Genomic DNA, 22,606 nt, shown 5'->3' with positions numbered 1-22,606 from the left:
CTGCAGCTGTTCTGAGTTGGGTCTGAACACACAACACATAGCAGCCACCTTTCTTGCCTCTGAAGTAGATGCCTCCAAATCCTCCTGGGTGTCACTTTTGACAGCAGCTTCAGTTTCAGAACTGCCAGCAGTAACGTGGTATTTGTAGGTAGCCATGGCCTAGTTCACTTTTTATTACTGATAGATGCATTTAATCTACTTTGTTTCCTTCATTTTTGTCTGATGCTGCTGTACCATGAGATCATATGTGCTCATGCATGGCTCTAAAGCTTCCTGAGCATGTAAGATGTTGGAGTAAGGTGGTTCCACACACCTTCCTCAGCAGGAAGCTGAGGAAAAAAAAAAAAAAGTTTTTTGCAGTTGTTTTTTTCTCCAGTCCCCTTTGTCAGCATCCAGCGCCTCCCTCTGTATCTTCTGAGGGTTTATGGTGCTTCAGAGCAGGAAAATGAAGATGGCATTCTCAGCTCTCCATGCATGCCAGGGCTGTTGGGGATGGGCTCTGTTCTCTGAGTTGTGCAGCTGGATCCTTTTGAGGTTTGGTGACAGGAAAGCAGGCACCCTGTCAGCCATGGGGTATCACTAAAATCTGTGACAAAACCCCAACACTTCCAGACTCCTCCCTTCTGCTGCCAGGAACACATACAACTGCTTCAAGGAAAGATATGGTTAATTACAGTAAATGATCAGACACTCAGTTTGGTTTAGCTGCTGTTCTGGACTTAAAACACAAACACATTTTAAATTATTTTGTGACCAGAAGTTGGCAGCTGATGAAAGAGCACACAGAAAGCATATGAGTACCCCAGGGAAATGGTATAATTTTAGGGGCAACTGGTGCATCAATCAATGTATCTCAAGCAAAAGCTTGAGATTTTGGGGTTTTATGCAAGCTATCTAAAAAGAGAAAAGTAGTGTTAACATGGGTGGAAGTAATAAAATTGAATGGTTTACAGTAACAAAAACATTTTCTAAGAGACAAAACCTAAAAATTGTAAAAATATAATTATAGGTCCAAATAACATAATAAAGAGTTAGTGCACTATGACCTAGCTCTCCTATGGACCACATTTTATGGTCCAATTAAGTACTTAATTACTCATCCAGTACACAAGCTAGAAGCATAAAAGATTTATTTGTATTTTGTTCTGCAAATGGAGAGAGAGGATATGGCCGTGGGTCTGAAGACCTTAAGTGGTCAGAAGTACTACTTGTTATCAGGGCAAAACCAGTTTCATTGAGTCCTCCTGATGAGACGTGGTTTCCAGTTAAACAGGACATTGTGCAAGAGTCATAGACAGCTTAATCCTTCATCTTTGTAACTGGATATTTTGGCACCACTAGGATGGGACAGGCAGAGTCTACCCTGGACAACGGGAATGAAGCTGTTCTGAACAGATGTCCATAGGGAGGGATGGAAAATACAGTCCTAAAAAAAGTGACTTTTAGGTCAGGTAAGCTCATTTCAACAGAAATCAGAGGTGTAATACGTCCTCTAAACCCAGATGAAGTGCTGTAGGGCAGCCTGCAAATCTGCTTACTTTGCTAGGTAAAGCAGAATCTCTTTTTCCTGTCTTGGCTTTTAAAAATAACTGCTTGATGCAGTAGATTTCGCCCTCCAGAACAACAAATATCTTGCAGGACAGGTGGAATTTTAAGACCTCATTTTGCTGGTGCTGCATGTTTGAAACTTCTATTGGAATTAATGGCGATTGCAGTCCTGTAACCGTGTTAGCAGAGAGCCCTGTGACCTTATAAATGCAGGCAATATTGTGAAGCAGCTACTGCCTTCAGGTGGTGAAGAGCAAACAAAACTGCACTTTATATTAGACATTATTCATTTCTCCTTTCTCTTCTTCTATTGCACTCCAGGTCCTGATCCTATTAGCCACTGTGTCCTTTTGTAATTTACCAAAGTAACGCTTGGCGCAGGGATCCGGGAGGTGATTTCCTGCAGTGCCTCCATCAGCATCACTCTTGTAACAGAGCCAGAGCTGTGAACAGTGGAGCTGGGGCAAGTTCTTGCAGTTCCAGTGCATGCCAGAGTCTGGTTTATTTGCTGGCTCAGATATAAATCTGTTTTCATCGGCCTCTCTCGCTTCCCCCAGCCCTGCTGAGCAAGGGGTGATATTTGAGGTAGCAGTATGTGCTGGGAGTGGGCAGAGGGCAGGAAACTGGATAAATGGCTGTGTAATTAATCTCTGTTCTTCCCAATTATTCTCCTCTTATCTGCTACTGTGGTTAATTGAGTTTTTGCCCAAATGTGACCTCTCCTTCTAATTCCCACATGAATAATTTTCAGAATGACTGTAGAACTTCATTCCCTACCGTCTCCAACGTGTGTTTCAACTCCAAGGTGTTAGACCAAAATGAGGAAGATCAGTGTTTCCTGAAGGCCTCCCATTAGTGGCTTCTCATTGGGATTGTATGTTTTCAGAAACTCAGGTGTTTCTTGACTTTTGCTATGTTATGATTTTTTAAATTCAAGTGAGTACCTGCTTATCAAAAGACAGGTACTCAAGAGTCTCAAGTCACCCATCTGCTCTTGAAAACATCTCTGTGGTTAATTTTTTTTTTTTTTTCCAAATGCAGTTTTGTAGTTGGTTGAAATTTCCATAAGGCTTGCACTTTTGGTGTTCTCTTACTGTTGGCAGTGGAAAGTTTTGTATCCCAGTAAATTTAGTGACTGTAGATTTGGAGACTTTCTCTTTTCCTGGGCCTACTCTTCCTTCCATTAACTTCTTTAAATGCAATTGAATATTAGGTATTTCAATCCAAATGTTAGAGCATGGAATACATTTTCTGAAAAAAAACAGAATTTTTTTGTTTCTTTAAAAAGATTTCAATGACAAAAGTGCTTGTGTTCTACTTTTATGTTTTTCAGTAGGAAAAAAGCTGGTTTTTCTCTCCTCCCTTCCCACCCTACCCAAAGAGAAATCAAAAGCAGTATGGGGAGAGTCAACCTTCCCCAGCCAGCACTGAAAGCTGGATTAGATTCCTCTTCCCAGAGTCTTCCCAGCTCTGCCTTCATCACAGACAATATGTCTGGAAAACAACAGAGTCAACATGCTTATAGCTGGAGTACAAAACACCTGAAAAAAGACAACTCTGACAACAAGTCAAAAATTCTGATTTGTTTCCCTCCACATGCCTCTTCCAACACCATGTGTCAAAGATGGAGGTGCTGGAGCAGCTCTCCTCTTCCCAGACACCAACAAGGGGTGTTGAATCTCACTGTAGCACTCATTACTGAAAATGTCTTGGTGTCCTTTATCTGAATCTTCAAAGGGTGAAACTATTATTACAGCAAAATACCATATCCCATGAAATATTGCAATTGAGTGTGCAAGGCCATGGATCAGGAAGATTGCCTGAATTAACTCGACTTGGTGATGAATGAGCAGGGTAATAACTTCTCAGAAGAGCCATAGGAGGCAGGCAGCAGTTTGATTAGCAGTGATATATCACGGGTGAGGTTCTAGGGAAACACAGATCCAGAAAAAGATGTCAGATTTTTACTCCTACAAAGAGGCTGGGGAAGGGAATGGGGGAGGCAGGAGAAATGGAGCTCCATGGAAAGCAAGTAAAATGTTTGCTGGATGCCAAGGTCAGAGGCATGTGGCTGTAGGAGCAACCTGCCTCTGGAAAAGGAAGAATTGGATAATGGGAAAAGTTTCCTGTTCTCTGTAGATCATGGCAAAATCTTCATCCTGGGAATCATTTATTATGAAATATAAGAGAGTGATAATCCCTCTAGAAAAGAATTCTTGGCTTTCCTCTATTTTACCTAAAGTTAGATCTGTGACTCCACAGAAATTTGAAGTTTATTTTGATTTACTGAATTTAAATGAAAGAATTATGCCAAAGGGTCCAGAGTCTTTAAGCTGCTGAACTTTATTGAAACCAATGAGGCAGCACCACATTACACCAGCTAAGGACATGGCCTTGATATACCTTGTTTCTGGGATGTAAATACAAAATCTCTAAATGGGGACAGATATTTCAATATCTCCTGCTTTAAGTTGTATTTCTCTCTTAATTACTTAGTTCTAAATAGCCCAGGAAGGAAATTCAGCTTTTGATTGCTGGGTTTGGACTTATTTATGCTAATTTCTGTTCATGACATGGTTTCAAACATCTGGGTTTCTGAGGACATCATAACATGGACTAACTTTCATAATCTGATAGCAGTATTTAATATTATTTGTTAATTAATTATTTCTTTTTTCTGTTAAAGAACAGATTTATCTTGTTTTATTTTATTTTTAAATCTAGTAAAATCTCAAGATTTTTGGAGTTAGTTTTTTGTATTATCTTATGCTGCCAGGTATGCTTGACTAAAATCCACTGAAGTGGACAGGAAGCTCTTGATAGATGTTGGATGTCTCAGTGGCACACTGGCTGCCCCTGTGATGCCAGGGGATGCTGAGCATCAGTGTCCTGCCAGGTGGGCCTCACCAACCCATGCTCTGTGGGGGCCTGGGGATGTCAAAACCACAACACTCTCCTGTCCTTCTCCAGTGTGTTTTCATTTTACATTGGGAGGTTTCTTCTGGAAGGTGGGAATAACCCTGGGGTGGCAAGGGAGAGGGAATGGAACCTGCAGGGCCAAGGGATTTGAGGGGTGGGCACTCCAAGCCCCCCCTGAGTTAGGAGGAGCCTCCCAGGCTCTCTGGTCTGTGCCTGACTTTCCTGGTCTTTCTGCCTCCTCTCAAGCTGAGCATGTTCTGAAGCACTCCTGAGTGCTGTGTGCTGCAGGTTCACCACCACTGTTTGGGGCTGATTTTTCCCAATTGCATCTCTGAACTTGGAAGAAACCACATGGCACTTGAATCACCAAAACCTAAAAAACAGAAGCAAGTCTGTTGATAAAGTGTTTGTAAGTACAGGCAACCTGCAGAGCAAAGTCAACAGGTCTCTTCAGTGCTGAAAGCACAAGAATTTCCTGTGGTGGGGTGAGAGCTCTGCTGCTTAAATGTTGCACTGGTTCAGTGCTTTCCCCTCTTGAGCATCACCAGCAGATTCATCTTAAACATCTCCTGATCAGGCTGGAGGTTACAAACTCTCATTTGCTGCTTTCTTTGTCTCAATGCATTAATCAGTTCACTAACAATTATTATCAAGATTATCCCTGGAACACAGACATTTAGCTTTATTCTGTGACAACAAAACTGCCAGATTAATGCAAACACTGCTTCTTCCTTATGTAAAATCTTGTACTATGGAAAGCCACTGTACCATCACAATTTTTATGAAAGCAGCCTTTCAGATTGCATGTAATGTTGGTTAGGTTCTGCTTGTGAAGCACTCTGAGGACCACCTGGTCAATGTAAACACTTTTCAAGATGACTTCTGGCCCTTGGGATGAGGCTGCTAGAGAACAGTCTGGTCTAAAGGGATCAGCTTTGAAGAGCTGTTTTCCTATAAGATGGGGGCTTGTGTGAAGTCTTCCCAAGGGATGGCCATAGGAAGAAGCCACCCCCAGCAAGTCTGTTATCTCAGTGCAGAAGTGGAAGAGTGACCTGTGTCATCCTCTGAAAAGGAGGCTGAAGGTCTGTGCTGAAGGGTTTAGTTTTCTGTAACATATATGAGTGGGTAGGTAATTCCATGTCGAGGTCCTGGACCTAGAGCAAATACCCAAGGTGAACTGCCCCTATCATTCTGCTCCCTCACTGTCCCTATCATTCTGACCCTCCCCAGTTAGATGCAGCTCTCACAACCCTTACCTGTTTTAAATCCTTGAGGATCTGTGGGCTGGCTGTGCTCAGTATGAGATTTTTCTGCCCTGCCTCTGCCTGCAGCACCAGCAGTCTGTGCTGAGGGGACAGTGTGCACTCAGAGCTCCTGGGTGTCCAGCTCCTCCTGCAAGGGAGTCACTGCAAAGAGGGGACATTTCTGTGGTCGTGGTGGGCTGCTGGTGCAGCTGTGCTAGCAGGTATTCCACAAGGTGCTGCTCTGCTTTATCTCACTTGAGATCTGTAAGTAGCCTGTGCAATTAGAAGGCAGAAGATGAAACAGCTGTCAGCAGTGCAGAGCACCAGCCTTCTGCAAGGCACTTGGAGCTCAGAAAGAAAAGAAGCATCTGTCCAAGGTTTAACTTTCAAAATGAGGTGAGCATTGGGAAGGTTGTGCAAGAGGAAGCAGATACATAGCTGTGTGTGTGAGATTAAAAAAAAGATGATTGCACCTATCACTCTGGGGATTTCAGACATCCCTAGCAAAATACTGGGCAATAGTAAGTAACATGCTGTATTTAATAGGAGACCATTTGATTTTCTACCATGTAAAAAGCTTTTTAGATCCAAAAGATTTCTTATGGTAGAAATGAAGCTTTGCCCTCATTAAGTTCTTATTTCTCAAGTTCTTACAAAATGCTGTGAAGTTAAAAATGCTGTGTTTTTAGAGATTATAATAATGAGGTTTAGATCCTTTTTCAGTTTATAGATAAAATGCCATGTAAAATGTAAGCAGTATTATGTTTCGTTATGCAATTCTGGATATCTCTTGCTCAAAGATAAATCAAAGTAGACTAAAGAGGAGTATTTTTGTAATGTAGATTTATGGCAGTGCAGAATAAAGTGCTGCTTCTCAGTTGCAGGTATTTTTGGCATTCTAGTTAAAAGTGTCAAAATAAATGATTAAATTTAAATTACTCAGTAGCAGCTCTGCTACCCCCATCCCAATAGAATAAAGTAAATTCTAAAAGTGTAAGAGACAAATCCAGCAGCATCCTCCTGCTGTGTCATTAACTTTCTCCCAGTTTCTGAGATATTTGCAAGTGTTGCTCCGTGTCTACAATGCAGAGGATGGAAAACAAGAATACTTTTAGTCTGAGGGCTTCAGCAGGAGAGGCTGGGAGTTGTCCTTCCAGGGGAGAAGCAGGGAAGTGCTCAGCTCAGGATTTCATTCCATTGTCCAGCCCTGTGCAGGGTCAAGGCAGAGCCCCCCACCCCACATGCAGCTCGCTGGCTCCTTAACACAGCCCTCAGGGACTCCAAAGGAAAGGGGGCCTGGGGTGACTCTGGGCTATCCCTGCCCTGAATCAGGATCTCTGCTGTGAATGATGCCCTCGAGTTTTGCTCCTGTGTGTGAGTGGAAGCTCTGGGCAGCAGGAGGGGCTGAGGGCTGGCAGTGCCTGTCCAGGGGCAGTGGGCAGGGAGCCCATCACAGGGACACACTCAGAGTGAGCATTGTGCTCAGACTGCTCCTTCGTGGGCAAAGCTGGTCCAGCTGGAATCAGGGTTTGGTTTGATGTGTAGAGCCCAGGTTTGAGGAGACCAGCCTGTGCTTTTTTCAAATGTTCAGTCTTTTGAGGAGAGCAGAAAGAGCACCAGGCAAACTACAGAGGAAGCAAAAGAAAAATCATTTGAATTATGAGCCAGCTGCATTGTTTTAAGGTGAAATTTGTACATCTTTTGTCTTTAATTTTGACTTCTCCACCACAACAACTCAAAAACATTAGCAATATTGTTTACTTAAACCAACACTGTGCCAAAGAGAAATTAATTCTCTGGTGAAAGGTTGTGGCACAGCGAAACCTGCAATGAAAATTGCCAGGTCCTTGCACTGGCAAACAAACAGGGAGAGCAGAGGTGAGGCTCTGGTGGCTGCCATTCTGCTGGGAGCCCCATGGCTGGGGGGATCATGTGTCTCCTGAGTGCTCCAGGTGTGCCAGGGGGATCTCTGCATCTGGAACTTGACACCCGAGAAAAACACATTGCTCTGGCTTCAATTACACGTGTGGAAGTGGATGATATTCTATGAAAATTCAATAAACCTTGAGAACAGCAGCAGGGCTGATATCTGTAATTTAAAATAATGGATATCAAGAAATTGTTTCTCATTTATCTTTACTGCTGAGTTTCAGAAGCACCAAAGAGACTTCATTAGGCTTTTTTTTTAAATAGCTTCATTTATCTCAATCAATGATGGGTTCTAGAGGTGGCTGACTATTATGTTTAATAATACACTGGATAAAAAATATCCCCATCCTTTCACATTTTTTGACATATGTGGAAAGAATATATGAAATCTCTTCTCAGTTGGAGATAGAATTAGTTTGTTTTTTTTTTTTAAATCCACTTTATTATGCAAGATAAATGTGTTTTTTGTTGCACAATGGGATTTGTAGGCAGAATATTTAAATCTGTTTTACACAGATTGAAGTTTCATTAAAAGAAATATCATAAACCTGAGACTCCATAGTAAATACTGTGACCAAAACATGATGGTTCAATCCTGTGACTGCCACTCATAGAAAAATTATGACCAGGAAATGAAGAAACCCAACAGACAGTTCTGCTGTGGGCTCACAGTCAGTGCTACCACCCCAGAGCTTCTCCATGGGGTTAGAGGAATTAAAGGGGGTGAGATTTAAATAATAAAAAAAATGGATTCTAAGAATAAGTAACGAACCTGATGTCAGACAAGCATTGGAAGATTGCAGCTCACACCTGTAACTCTGCAAGGATTCAACGTGGACAAGTACTGTGAGGGAATCAGGTTTTCTTTTGTTTCATGCCATGTTAGCCTGCTCATGCACTGCCTGCTCCAAAGGCCACGAGTTGATGTGGCACAGCCTAATTTTGGTAGCAGGGAAGGGCCACATAAGTGGCATCTGTGAGGAGCTGCTGGAAGGTTCCACCATGTCTGACAGAGCCCAGCTCTGATGGCTCTGAAGATGGACACATCAAACCACAACAGGCCACCATACAAATGGGCTAAACCCCAAGAGTTTCTGTGAAAGGGTTTTCAACAAGATATTGTCCTTCAGACATTTAACAAGGAGGTTTTACCTGGAGAATTTGAATACTGGAGTCTGTCAGACATTCCTCAGTTCATGAATATGAGGAACCTGGTAAACTGCATTTGTGCTCTAAACTCATTTTGTTAGGATTTGGCAGGGAAACAATATTGCAAATGGTTTTGGGTTATTGAGGTGGAGAAGTCAAAATTAAAGACAAAAGATGTACAAATTTCACCTTAAAATGATGCAACCGGCTTATAATTAAAATGATTTTTCTTTTGCTTCCTCTGCAGTTTGCCTGGTGCTCCTTCTGCTCTCCTCAAAAGACTAAAATATATAAAAAAAGCACAGGCTGGTCTCCTCAAACCTGGGCTCTGCACATCAAACCAAAACCCTGATTCCAGCTGGGCTAGGATGGGTTTGGATGAGTAGAGCCAACAGGGAATGGCTTAGTGGTATAAGTTCTGCTTTGAAAAAACTCAGATGATGTGATAGTGACAGAGAAACAGTTCTGTATGTAGGCACCAGATGCCAAACACATCTTTATTTAACTTTGATAAATTGTAGGTGAAATGCAGAGGAGCTGTGGAATTACAAAGGGGAAAAAATGAATACCTTCTGAGAAGTTTTGGAATAACTTCCTGTGCAGGATTGGGCTGGCAACTTCCATGCTCCAGAAGCAGTTTTTTTTCTTTTTGCTGCAATATCTGACATTGGGACCTCATGTATTAACCCCAGGAACATCAGTTTGTTAATTCAAACCTTGTGGGTAATTTCTATGCAATTTTCTGGTTGAATGGCCATGTTTTCAAAGGATAAAGGACAGGGGAAAAGAATAATTAAAAAGCATAAATGGAAAGAAGACCTTTGACTTTCATTGGCATACAGGGGAATAGGGAAATGTGGTCTGTTCCTGTATGGATGCAGCTGTCCCAGCTTTGAATCATCAGTGGAGGGTGAGGCTGGGAGATGTTAACCCATATCCATAGATCAGGGTGATCTGGGTATGCCAGGGAGGGTGTACAGGTAGGTGAGCTGGTGATTGACAGTGAGCTTGTGGCAGGTGATGCTCCTGATTCTGGCTGGGATAGCCAGGAAAAATACAAATGTGGTGACGACTGAACATGCCAGATCAAAAAGAGGTTTTAAAGAGCTGGCCATGTGCTTTGAGGCTTCTTGCATCACATCCTTAAATATCAACCTAATCCAATCACATCCTTAAATATCAACAAACCTAATTCAATGAGGGCAGAGAAGTTAAAGCTAGTGCACAATTTATATTAAATCAGACAGGAAATGTGTAAAAATGGGGCGGTTTTGCTGTATTATCTGGTGCAGATATTAAGGCTGGCAGTTTATCTTTACATTAAGAGGCCCCTGGCTAATTAAAGGGTTCTGGCAAGAATTATTCTGCAACACCAGAGTCAGGGGGAGAACAGTTGATGGGATGGTGGTTAATGAGTTAACTGAAGTGCAGAATGTGCTGCTTTGAGAGGTCCCACCAAACGTCAGCTCAGCTAACATGCAAGGATTAAGTTCTCCAGGTAGTGCAATAGCTTAGACTCCTCTCTTAATTCACCCCAGCAGTTTACCTGAAATGGAATAATCAGACATGATCTTGGTTTGGAAGCTACAGCTTATTGATTCAAACACAGTATTTCTCCTAAGTTGTTCTATTCTTAACATAAATAAAGAAATAAAGAAAGTCCCTGGATATGTGTTTTAAAGAAATCTAAGATGTCGTGTTTGCTGTCAGAGTTTATTTTCTTTCAACTCACTCCTAAGAAAAATCACATTGCTTTTGGTTCTGTGGATTTTTTCTTTTTCTTATTGCAGCTCAAACATGGATATGCACTGACAGTGTTTGTAGTAGGCTTTGTGGTGTGTCATGCACAACTAGAGGTTTTCTCAACATGTATTGTGAAATTGTCTTATTTAACTTCCTGTGTTTAAAATCCATCTACTATTTTTATAGTTTCTTAACAATAGACAGCTGGTCTTCAGGTAGCTGGTCCAAGGGACTCTTGAAACACCAGAAGTCAGAGCCAAGCTCTGCTTCCAGAGACAAAGCTTCCATTGATTCATTGAGAAGGCCAGGAAAAAATGATGTAGTTAGTTTTAAAGGTAATGCATTTCTATAGACACTTAAAAATAGACTCTACATTCACTCTGGATTTCTCAGGCTTCTGGTCCTTTGAGATCCTATTCAGTCTCTTAGCTGAGTGTGCTATTGAGAAATATAGTTTCCAAAGGTTAGAGCTGCTCCTGGGATCAATAATTCTGGCACAAGGAATGAGTAAATCTCAGCATTCCGACACACTGGAGTTTAGGTTTCTGAGCAGGAGCAGGATGTGACTGATCTCTGGGCGTGCTGAAGGTTGTGGGCTCATACCAGGTGACTCTGGAGCTGGGGACATTGGGGTTTGAGTTGTGGGCTCATACCAGGTGACTCTGGAGCTGGGGACATTGGGGTTTGAGTTGTGTGTTCATACCAGGTGACTCTGGAGCTGGGGACATTGGGGTTTGGGTTGTGTGTTCATACCAGGTGACTCTAGAGCTGGGGACATTGGGGTTTGGGTTGTGTGTTCATACCAGGTGACTCTGGAGCTGGGGACATTGGGGTTTGAGTTGTGGGCTCATACCAGGTGACTCTGGAGCTGGGGACATTGGGGTTTGAGTTGTGTGTTCATACCAGGTGACTCTGGAGCTGGGGACATTGGGGTTTGAGTTGTGGGCTCATACCAGGTGACTCTGGAGCTGGGGACATTGGGGTTTGGGTTGTGGGCTCATACCAGGTGACTCTGGAGCTGGGGACATTGGGGTTTGAGTTGTGTGTTCATACCAGCTGACTCTGGAGCTGGGGACATTGGGGTTTGAGTTGTGGGCTCATACCAGGTGACTCTGGAGCTGGGGACATTGGGGTTTGGGTTGTGTGCTCATACCAGGTGACTCTGGAGCTGGGGACATTGGGGTTTGGGTTGTGGGCTCATACCAGCTGACTCTGGAGCTGGGGACATTGGGGTTTGGGTTGTGTGTTCATACCAGGTGGCTCTGGAGCTGGGGACATTGGGGTTTGGGTTGTGGGCTCATACCAGGTGGCTCTGGAGCTGGGGACATTGGGGTTTGGGTTGTGTGCTCATACCAGGTGACTCTGGAGCTGGGGACATTGGGGTTTGGGTTGTGTGCTCATACCAGGTGACTCTGGAGCTGGGGACATTGGGGTTTGGTTCATCACGAGCCCCCAGAAAGAAGGGGGGGTTCATTGTGGTGCTCCAGCTCTGGTTTCCAGCTGGGAGTGGTGTGCCAATAGAGGCTGTCTGTCTGAGGGCTGCCCTTGGGCTCTGGGCAGGCAGTTCTGTTGGGAAAAAAGATGGAAGCAGGCTGGTAGATCAAATATTTCTCATGGGCTGTTGGTCCCTGGTGGATACTCTAAACATGAGAGATGCCCTGCAAGTGGAGAGCCCTCAAGGGCAAAGTGATAAAACCAGGCAGTGTGCAGTTATTTTTTCCCATGTTTACAGTGGAATTCAGTTCTGAGCAATGCATGGGAGAGAGCCACTACATTAGCTACTGTCACCTCTAATAAACTGATCATTAATCATCAATCATTTGTCTGTATTCAGAGCATGTTCACTGTGTACTTGGACATATAGCTAGCTAATGCTTCTTGATACAGTTGTATGGGAGATCTAAGCTTGTCACTTGAACTTGTAAAGTGTTTTTATTAAATTCATCTTTTCATGTTAGTGTTTTCAGGGACTGGTCTGGAATTTTCCATGAAAATATCAAGCAAAACACTTTTTCTAAACTAAACCTGCTGAACTGAATCGAGCATCTGACAATATACCAGCTTGTCTCACCTTGCTCCTGTATGGATGTTGTGTTTTGAATGCTCACCTACCCTTCTTGATGAGGAAACCCATCCTACAATGCCTTGTGGCCCTACCAAAACTTGCACAATCACATCATACCAAGTTTGGCCCATTCTGGACCACTATCCACAGAATATTTTTTGTTGTGTTTCTCTTACTATCTTACACATACATTCTGAAGACATAATCCAGGCACCATAATATGATGTTTTCATATCAGGTGGTTTTTTTGTTTGTTTTTTAATCCCATGAAAATGTTGGGAAAGGTCCAGACCTCAGGATTTCTTCTGTTTGACATAGATGGCCCATTTCCCCCTGTTACAGATCACCTTTTTCCTGTCAAGGGCACTCAATCCGTGCACTTTCTCCTACACTACCATGGGTGGTTTTTGAGTAAGATGTTACACTGACTTCCCCCTGTGCTTGATCTTGGCTAAATTTTCTGATGAACTTGTATTTTTATGGCTCACTCTAACTAATTTATATATAAAAAATATTCCTTATGAGTGATATTTATGGTTTTGAGGATGAAATTCAGAGAAGAGCAGTCACGACTCTCCAGCTCCCCACCTTGGTGCAGTGTCTCAGGGAGGTTTGATGTGCAGGAGCAGACAATCTATTCCAAGGAAAGAGGGTGTATTCTAAGACCTGGTGTAACTCATCTGTGGCTCTGGCAGAACTTTCATCTCTGCTGAGCTTTTTTTCTCTATCTGCATTAGCAATGGGAGTTCATCTAAAATAATAGACTTGAAAGCTCCCTAATATGAATCCTGCTGGTATAAAGTTTCTCCTTTTTCCCCATAGGACTTTTGCTTGTTGGTTTTCTTTGAGATTATTGTAATATATTTGACTTATTCTCTCCTCTTAGTTTTTTAAGATTCCTCCTAAGTGAATAAATTTTAACACTAAGGCTGCAGCCATTCATACCAACCATAAATCCCAAGGAAGCTCAAGAGAAAAGGGGAGCTGCTCCCTGAAGAAAGACTCCACTTCACTTAATTTTCTTCTTTTTATGTTGTGTCATGTCCTGTGGGGCTGATTTCAGCTGTCTATGCCTCATTGTGTAGTTAGAGCAGACAGGACTTTTAAAGCCTCTGTTACTGAGATTTTTGTGGCACTCAATAGTACAGAAGAAAGCTAACCTGGAGCACAGCTGCTGGAGTCTGGACCTTCTTTCTGCTCAAGTTGGTGTGAAAGTTGTCTTGGCTTCAGTAGGCTTTAGAGGCAAAATTTAAAACTGTCTTCTTGCTGTAGAGGATTTCCTTTGGGGGATCTATTCTTGAGGAGTTCTCATGCCTGCAGGTCTAAAGGGCTGGTGTGCATGTCCCTATTCTACAATTAAACACAAATCAAAGCATGGTTTTGTGGTATTGTTAAAATAACACCTGCAGGATGCCCTAAGGATGGAAGGGTTGATGCTGCTCATGGCAAGAAGGTCTCTGCAGAAAGCAATGTGGACTTATTTCTGCCACGAGATGCCCAGGAATTCCAGGGGAGAAAGTTAAAATAATTTCAGTTACTGATTTTTCTGTGGCTTTCCTGGAGCAGTTTCCAGTTCTTCTCAACAGACAATATAATGCACTGAGGATGCAAAATTTGCTTTAAGCAGGTAAAGCATCTCAAAGATGGTTAAAAATGGCCTTTCAATCAGAGACACTTTTGTTCTCCATAATTTGGAGAATGCTGCCACTTTCGCTTGCAACTTAATCTGTTGATCAAGTATTCCTATTTTCTGGCATTGAGCTACATAATTTTCAGTGGATTAAAGATATGAGGCTTAGCTACATTATAGATTGTTTAATTTTGTACCTACAGATAAAGACAACCACAATTCATCAAAGGGCTTCATGATTGTTCCTAAATGTTTTGTTGTGTTTGGAAGGAGGCATGTACCTGTTTGAGCTATGTAGAAAATTCTGAAAAGTTTCTGTTGTCCAGTAATTCAAATAATTCTGATTTGATAACCCATGAGGTTATCAAAAGAAACACCTGGGTGATCCTGGCTCCCAAGGATCATGGTCTGCAGCAAGATGGAGCCACACTCAGTGAGATCCACTGAACTCTTCTAGAAGTAAAAGGAAGGAAGTAAAGCATGGGAAAGAGCATTGAAACCAAAATATGTAACTTTGTTAGTACAGAACTTCTTAAAAGTACTGCTTCAATATGGGTGGGACAAAGAGAATAAAAACCCAGAAGAAATTGCAGGCTTGTTGCTACTTTTTGGAATCAGATGGGATTAGTCACTGTCCTCCATGTGTTCTCCAGATGTTTGCTCAAGTTTTACTGGACCATAATGCAGTTACATTTTCTTAGTTCACCTCAGGCTTCCTGGGAATCCAAGTTTCTCTATCCCCTAAAGGTCACAAACTCCACAGCTCAGTAGGGCTGATTTTATTACACAGATTTGTACTCCATTAACACAGTCCATAGGTTATTTCTAATCCACAGAACTGATTCATTTAATCCTTGTAGATGCCATTTGTTACACATTATTCTCAGCATTTATTCACGGCACAAACAGATGGTCAACGAAACCAATTAACCTTTCCCAAGCTTCCTTTCAGGCTTTCCATGGTTTTTTTGAGTCTATGGACAAATGAACAAAAAGCTATCAGGAGACTTCATGCCAGAGTGTGATGAATAGGAAGGCAGACTAGCACATGGGCTGTGCTTAAAAAACCTCGTCCTGCCCTAGGCTGGAGCTCTGGAGGGAGGGCTGTAGCTGGCAGAACAGGCAGAAGAAATGAGCTTCCAAAAGGTGAAGTGACCCAAGTCTGTCTGTCTTCTTGCTAAATGGTGTAGAGGATAGGGAGAGTTTACAGCTTAACCTCATTGCTCTTTCCTCCATTTGTTTTTTGCTTGTTTTTTTTTTTTTTAATAAGATTTTTTTAGATATGAGAAATACGTATTTTGAAGTGAAATGACAAGTTCTGTTAAAAACTGTGCTCTCAAAGTCTTCACTAAGTGCCTTGAGAAAATTAAAAAAAAAAAGAATAAATCTATTTTATTAGCAATAAATGTAATATATGAGTAATTAGAAATTGCATCCTGCCCTTCACTGATAACCTGGAAGACAGACCACATAAATTTAGAACAGTATTCATTGCTAGCATTTATAACAAAACTATAAATAAGTATTTAGGTGGATCCTATCTCAATCTGTTTATCTGTGTAATAAAACCACAACCTCATTTGTGTTGTACAAAATATCCCTTGATTATTTCATGGCTGATTAGTTTATTACCAGAGCACGTGGTCTGTTGGATGGGTACATCTCTGTTGTCCTTTTCTCAAATCCTGAAGAAAATGGGCTGAAAGCCTTGGCAGGGTGTGATAGGGCTGTGTCAGGGCTCAGAGGGGGATTTTGGGCAGTTTATTTTGTCTCCACAGGGTTTTCTAATCCTCTCTAGCAGATATGACCTTATCTAGAGAGGGACATTTTTATTTTTGTTCATAAAAGCTCTGTTTATGTAATGACCCCAGTGCTGCTTCTTACGTGCCTAATCCATAGGATGATCTGGGTTGGATCTTAAAAATCATCTCATTCAAACCTCCCTGCCATGGGTCCACTGGACCAGGTTTCTCCAGGCTGCATCCAACCTGTCCTTGAGCACTTCTGGGGTGGGGCAGCCACAGCCTCTCTGGGCACCACCCTGACAGGGAAGAATTTCTTCCTAACACCCAGTATAACCTGTATAACCCAGCCTGCTCTTGGTGTGAAGCCGTTCCCTCTTGTCCTGTCACCCCAGGCCCTTGATCCCTTTGAATAGCTGGAACCTCTTGGAAGAGTTTCCTTGGGCTCTGAGGTGATGACTCTGTCAGCAACAGCCCTGTGCTTGTCTATAAATGCACACTTGGCACTTGGTCATTTTCTGAGGTTATCAGGGCTGTTTGAGCTCAGAAATGTTTCTCTTTATTTACATAAAGTGTGCCAAGGTGTGGGACTTACCTGACTCTGGGTATCTTCTCAAAAGAGTGCAGGCTTTGCCATTGATCCAGTCCTCTGGTCACTCAGACTGTGCCCTGGTACCAGACTAGAGGACTATAATTACTCCTTTGGGTTAATCCTCATCTCAGATTAGTCCTGAGCCCAGATCAGGGGCTTTGCATCACAGCAGACACTGAAGTTCAACTTCTGTGGGAAGGTAAGGTGGGAAGTTGCATTAAATAATCCTAAAGATTCTTTCCCCTTGGCTTCTTCCTGTGTTAAAAATTCTGGATCTGCACATGGACAGCTGAGACAGATATTCCCTTTTCCCTCCAGCCCCTTGCTTTGATGCCTGTGTGTGGTGGTGCTCCATGGCTTGGGTTCTGCCTGCAGCAGGCTGGTGCCAGGAGTCTGGATGCTGGAAGGCAAGGAATAATAATTCAAATGGAAGCTCTGCATCTTGGGTCTCTCTCCATCACGGCAGGAAAGTAGTAAAGATTACAGCAGAAGTGACTGTATTCCACAAATCTGAGTCTGAGCTCTTCTGTTTTACAGATTTCACTCTTAAGGAAATAAAATAGGATAAAAAAAATCAAAAATCCTAGATTTTCATGTGGAATCAGTGCTGCCATGCTCAGGTTGGGTCTTAGCATCACTCTGTGGAAAGAATCTCTGTAACAGAAGCAAATGTTTGAGGACTTTGTCTCCTGTAACTTTGTAATGCTGAGCACATCTCGTGGGCAGGTAATTCTCCCAGCAGAGCTGAAGCCAGCCATAGAGGCTTTACTGCAGACCCCCAAGCCCCTGAGAAGCCCCTTTCCTTTCCTGGGTGCAAAAATTGGCAGTTTCTGAAGTGAAGGTTATTACAATTTTAATATCCTGCTCTGCTTATATGTTCAGACAGTCCCATAGTTTTTCACAAATATGAAAATTATTGTCTGAGAATGAATTCTTAAAATCCCATTATCATACATAGTAAAAACAGATGGAGAAATCCTACCTAGGGCAGAGGTGGCTGATGATTCCTATAAAATAAGCTATAAACTCCTGGAGCCCCTGTGACCAGAGGGGCACAGCAGGTTTGGAGTTTCCATCCTCATCTTCCCAAAGTGTGGGAATGCTGTGTGAGTACATCAGGAGAGGTGCTGGGCTCACCTCCACCTGCCCAGGGCACAAGGGGTTGAGCTCAAGCTCTGCCCCTTGCCCTTGGAGGGAAATTGGCTCAAAAGAACAGCAGAGATGGTGGTGGTGGTCTCGTGGGGTCTGAGGAGGGAGTTTCTCTGGTCTCGTTATATTCTATCCCATGAGACATTATTTTATGAGGGGTTATTTGAGAGCTCATGAGCATTTACAGGAAAGGCTTGTGAGCAGCAGAAATGCTGGGTTGAGTTACACTTGATATTGTTAAGGTTTTGCATATAAAAAACTCAAGTATGGCTGGTTTTACCTATTAATTTTTTTTATTATTTTATTTTTGACAGTCATTGAGTTGGCCTGGCAGTGTGATACCCTACTTCAAGTATTTCACATGAAATTCCTGTGTTTTATGAGGGTAGAAGGGAAAAGACTTGCCTAAGTGCCTGCTTTGCAAAACAGGAATCACACTCCTTCTCCTTCAAATAAAGGGCATTTATGACTGATAATATATTTCATTTCCCCAAACCTTAAAATCAGAGGCTTAAGTGTAATTTTGAACTTGACATTCCCTGATTAAAATTTAAAATTTAATAGGGCTCTGTATGTGTCCAGTTATAGGGAAAGTAGTGTCCCCCTTCCAGCTGCTTGCTCCATCTGCTAAAGCCTCTCTGTGTGACTGCAGGGCTGTTCAGGAGCTAACAGGGAAATTGGTGAGATGGGATGTTTTGGAGAAGGAGGTACCAATCCCCTCCCTGCTGGGAGATTTTTCACCCCTCTTTTGGGGAGATGCTGCTCTTTGCCTGGAACATCCCACAGGCATCACCTTCATTGGGGTCAACAACACCCTGGCAGGCTGTGCTGGCAAGTGGGAGCAAGGAAAGCTCTCACTGAGCTGGGGCTTTGACAGAAACTCCTTAAGGCAAAGTTATTTTGAGTTTACCTTTCTTTAATGCCTAGTCTGTGTCTGGGCCAGAGAAAGCTGAATGGCAGTAATGTTTATTTGCTGTCCCTTTGCTGGGTCTCTCCCTTGGTTTTATTGTTATTTGTATGGTAAATGGCACAGCTCAGGCAGCTGCCAAGCAACAGTCTTGTTCAAAGTGTGTGTCAGGGGTATTTTTAAGGCTTCTTTAATAAAATCAAATAACTGGTGAATATTTATCTTTTAACTCCCATTTAAATTGTATGTCAGAGCATAATAGGAGCTGGCTAGGATGTTATCTGGTGGAGAAGAACTTCTTGTGATGATTTATGTCTTTATTTATGACTTTTCTGAAAAAAGTTTTAACTGAGTCCCTAAGTTGGGTTTTAGAATCTTTGTATTTTGAATCTAACAAAGAGTTAAGTTTGTGGTCTGTCCACAGGTGAAAATATGATATTTGTTGCAACTAGATATTATCTGGCTTGGTGCTTCATCTCCATGGATGGGAAACAACTCCCAGCTTTCCAACTGGAAGCTGTCCTGCATCACCCCCATGATACAGACAAAGGCTTTGTCAAGCAGGACTTCTGGGGAGTTTGAGATAAAATATGCTTCTTCATGGGCAGCTTCATTACTGAACTAAATTTATGCTCTTTTCCTTTCAAAGGATCTTTGCAGAGTATGTAATGTAAAAACACTTGGAAGCTCCAGAGCACAGAGCCAATCTGCCTTCACCTTCCTTTGTCTCCCAAAGAAAAACCCCACCCAACCCTAAAAAATACCAAAAAACTCCCCAAAATGTCCTTCTGTCCTTTGCTCCCTGCTAAGGTCTGGTTGTCCCTGTCCTCAGCAGCAGATGACCTGAGCAACACTAGCAGAGCTAGATCATGTGCCAACACCAGAAAAGCTCTGTAGTAGGAAAAAAAATCCATAAGTAACCCCAAGTTTAGCCTCAGACAGTAAATTTCTTAATTCCCTTCATGAATAGTTTCTTGTAGGATTTAATTACATTTCTAAAGCAATGATTGATTATCCTGATGTGGTTGAAACCACTGGAATTAAATGTAAGAGCCTAGAGAACTGTGAGAGCAGTATTAATATGCAAAATATACAAAGAACTATTTTTCCCAGCTCCTTCCTGAAATGTTTCCTATTTGTGCTTAGCTCCTTTTCTTTTACAGTTAGGAAAGTTGGTAATTAAAAGTTTACTTGACCACACAGCCATTGTTTATAGGGTGTTGTGAAATATTTCAGCATTGATATATTTCTGCTTATATTTCGTGTTTTACATTAAATCTGAACAGCACAAATCAAGTATTTACAGGTCTCTAAAGCAAAATACCCTTTCCTTTATATTTTTGCCCACTTGGATTTGTGGATTTTTAACCATTAATTGTTGGCAAAAAAAGCATTTCAGGAAGTAGTTCCTTAAATTGAGAGTTAGGTTCTCCTTGTCTTAAAACAGGCTCCAGTAGCTTTAGGGAAAACTCTCCTGTACATCCCTCTTGATTCACAGTGAAGGAGGTTTAAACTTGTTTAAAGTTTGAAACCAGCTCATCTTTTGGCACAAAGGATCTATCCATAATCAAACATTGTTTTTAGCATTGTGTTGAGCTAGTATAAACTGTCCCAGCTCCACTGAGCCCCACCAGTCTATTCCAGTTGGGAGTGGAGCTGACACATCTGGCAAAATCCTGCATAAGGCTCCATTAACACACCTGGGTGTGAGGTAGAATCCAGCAGTGTGACCACAAGCTCTTCTATTTTTATCTGTTGAAAGCTTTGCTAATTGTTCTGCCTAATTGGACCTTGCAGAGTCTGGAAAAGTAGTCTAATTTCCTGCTTCATGTGGCTTTTTTCCCTTTGCTGTCAAAAACGCCCCGAACATCCATTAGTTTCATTTGCTATTTAGACAATAAATTAATTTCCTATTGTTTTCCTGTCATTGTGTTTGCTGCAGATTTAATTAACAGCACATAATCTCTCTATATTATTGCTGCCTGTTACTTTTGCCTTTATTTATTTATTTACTATGGTATGTGTTCATTATTATTAATAGCAGTATTTTTTATCCTATCAAACCCCAAATCCTTTGCTGGATCCCCAGGTGATCTATGGTAGTGGCAGACCTTCACCTCTGCCTCTGTGTCCCTTGGGAGAGGGCTGTGAAAGCAGGATGGAGAGGCTGCAGTGCAGTCACTGCCCCCACTGGGTGGGACTCCAAGGAGTGCCTCTGTTAGTGAGCAGCTACTCCCACAAGCACAACCTCACCTGCCAGCATGATTTATGGTTTTCTATTGCTCAGCTCCCAGTCAGATAATCCTTCAGTGTCCACTTTTCTGCAGTACTGCGTGAAATATAATTAAAATTTAGAATTCAGCTAGACCTGTCAGTTTGGGAAATGACTTGTTTTGGGAAATGACTTCTTTTTGGGAAGTGGGCAGTTAAAGGCATGGAGGGGTGGCAGCCCTTGGTGAGCAGCACGTGGTGCCTCAGTGGGTGTGGACATGTTTAATGAATAAATCATTAATGTTAGAGCTGCTTTTGGCACAATTCAGTTTCTCCAGGCAGCTGGGGGATATTCCAGGTCCCCTCCTGATTTGGTTCAGTGACTCTGAAGGTGTTTGTAGCTGCTTCTCACCCCCTTGGCTGTTACAAGGTGGAATTAAACCACGTTTACAAAACAAAAATCATCATTTTCTGCTGTTCTGCAGTGGGTGGTTAAAACAGCTCATCCCCTCAGTCCACTGGTACCTCCAAGTGTTCTGCAACACCTCCTGTGAAGGATTCTAGAGTGCCTGATGCCAGCAGGCAAAGAAGTAAGGGAGGATGTATTTCCTAGAGAGGCAGGTATTCACTGCTGTTGCTCTTTATTTGTGATAGTGGCACAGAGCATCCACCAGCACCAAGAGCCAGCTGATGGTGCTCTGAAATGAGCTGCTGAGGTTTTCCTGGTGGGAACTTTTTCAGCATGTCACATGGTGAAACTTCATCTTATCTGTTTTTCCTCACACTCTGGTTTCTGAGCTTTTATTACAACAGAGCACTGACTCTTCTGAATATTTGATTAATGGAAACTGGCCTTTTGCATGGGTGCACAGTGCAATATTTCATATTTGGTATTAGGCACTGTAGTGAGCCCAGCAATTCTGCAGAGATAGAGATTATGCAGCACAATGATAAAGTATAAAAGGTGATGTGGAGTTCGCAGGGGAGGAGGGAAGAATAAAAAGAAGGAAACCATAGACAAAGGTGTCTGGGTTCTGCAGCTTCTGATACAGCAGCTGCATTACAATTCTGATGTACAAGTGCAGCAGAAGCACTGAAACACCAGATTGAATGAGGCAAATTTGCCTTTAGGACAAACCTCCAGTTTATTGACATTTGTATAAGCATGTGGTGATCTACAGATAAAACCCCTGGAGAGCTCTCTGGCATTATTGTAACAGGCCAGCAGAAATTTCCAGATCCAGGCAGCAGTAGCTGGGATGGATGGGTATCCTTTGGTTATCCTTCTCCCTCCTTAGAAAGCAAGAAATGCCTGGCTCAGATAAAATAAGTGTATAAATCATTGCAAATGTGTATAATATTTATGGTGCTAATTTATAATGTTGGATTTATCTCCTGCCTGATGAGAGAGAGTTTTTTCTGATGCCCTCTGGCTGCTGCTTCCCAGTTTTTATCACTTGTTGTCATTTTTTATATCACTTGAAGGGCTATGTAGGAAAGTGGAATTTGTACCAGCACGTTACAGTACAGTTAAAAATAATTTTGGTGGTTGTCCAGGTTTCCTCCTGAAGGAACAGAGGGCTTTCTCTCGGAGGACTGGTTAATTGGGACTTTGCTGAAAGGTAGAAATCTTTTTCAAAATCCGAAGTGAATGAAGGACTTGGCAAGGCAGAAGATGAAACAGTATAAAACGCAATCCTAGATTTTGAAACTGCTCCTAGTTTCCAAAGTGGGCTCCCCTGGGAAGATAAATAATCTTTCCTAAAGAAATGTGGTTT

This window comes from Serinus canaria, chromosome 13, assembly GCF_022539315.1.
Source record: "Serinus canaria isolate serCan28SL12 chromosome 13, serCan2020, whole genome shotgun sequence".
NCBI classification, from domain to species: Eukaryota; Metazoa; Chordata; class Aves; order Passeriformes; family Fringillidae; genus Serinus; species Serinus canaria.
This window is presented reverse-complemented; position numbering follows the sequence as displayed.